The following is a 900-nucleotide window of genomic DNA, read 5'->3' on the forward strand; positions in this document are numbered from 1 at the left end:
TTTCAGAGTCTAATATCCGACTTTTTCCTCCTACATTTTGAGAAATCTGTCGTTCCTTTTGGTTTCTGTGTGTATAAAAACGTAACATGTCAAAACGAAAGAAGCGCAAAGCCAGAGCACCAATCAGGGCCCAGCGGTCACTTTGTTTAGAGCTGGTTTTGACCTGTTGGTCATACCGACCCAGTGCAGCACGCGGTTCAACGTCAGCGCAGCAGCGTAAAACTTTGGGAGAGTCTGTTCAACATAAATGATGTGGTACACCCAGGGCGAGGCTCTGCCATTACACTTGGGTGGTGCTGACCCTTGCAAATTCCCCAAATGCGGGAATCTCGACTGCATACTTTCTGGTAGTGGGGGACTTCATTCACGCTGTCCCCTGAGTTTTGGGGCAGTCATATGCTGGAGGTTAGGGAACCAGCCTTGTGACCGGAAGGTTGCTGGTTCGATCCCCCACAGCACATGACTGAAGTATCCTTGAGCAAGACACCTAACCCCCAACTGCTCCCCAGGCGCTGCGGATTGGGCTGCCCACCGCTCCGGGCAAGTGTGCTCACTGCCCCCTAGTGTGTGTGTATTCACTAGTGTGTATGTGGTGTTTCACTTCATGGATGGGTTAAATGTGGAGGTGAAATTTCCCCGTCGTGGGACTAATAAGGGTCTCTTGATCTTAATCTTTTTTTCTGAATTTCTACAAACACCATTTCATTTTATAGTAAATGAGTTTGGGCTGGTTTATGTTTATGAACAGACGCCTACAGATCAACATAGTAAAGGAGCTCATCTGTGATCCTGAGTTTAAAGCCAGTTTTTATTCAACTTAAACTTGGAACTAAGTTGTAAATAAATCTGAAACTGAAACTTTGCTTGTGTGTAAAAAGTGATTTCAGAGCCACTCGGTTC

The 900-nt window shown here is 46.2% G+C and overlaps 1 non-coding gene across 1 annotated transcript; it reads left to right on the top strand.

Annotated features, from left to right (window-relative positions):
• The first annotated feature begins 219 nt into the window (after positions 1 to 219).
• On the top strand, positions 220 to 379 carry LOC119263527. Its single transcript, XR_005130333.1, has one exon. It is a non-coding gene; the product is annotated as a U1 spliceosomal RNA (small nuclear RNA).
• Positions 380 to 900: the final 521 nt, after the last annotated feature.

This window comes from Pygocentrus nattereri, chromosome 5 (genome assembly GCF_015220715.1).
Source record: "Pygocentrus nattereri isolate fPygNat1 chromosome 5, fPygNat1.pri, whole genome shotgun sequence".
NCBI lineage: Eukaryota > Metazoa > Chordata > Actinopteri > Characiformes > Serrasalmidae > Pygocentrus > Pygocentrus nattereri.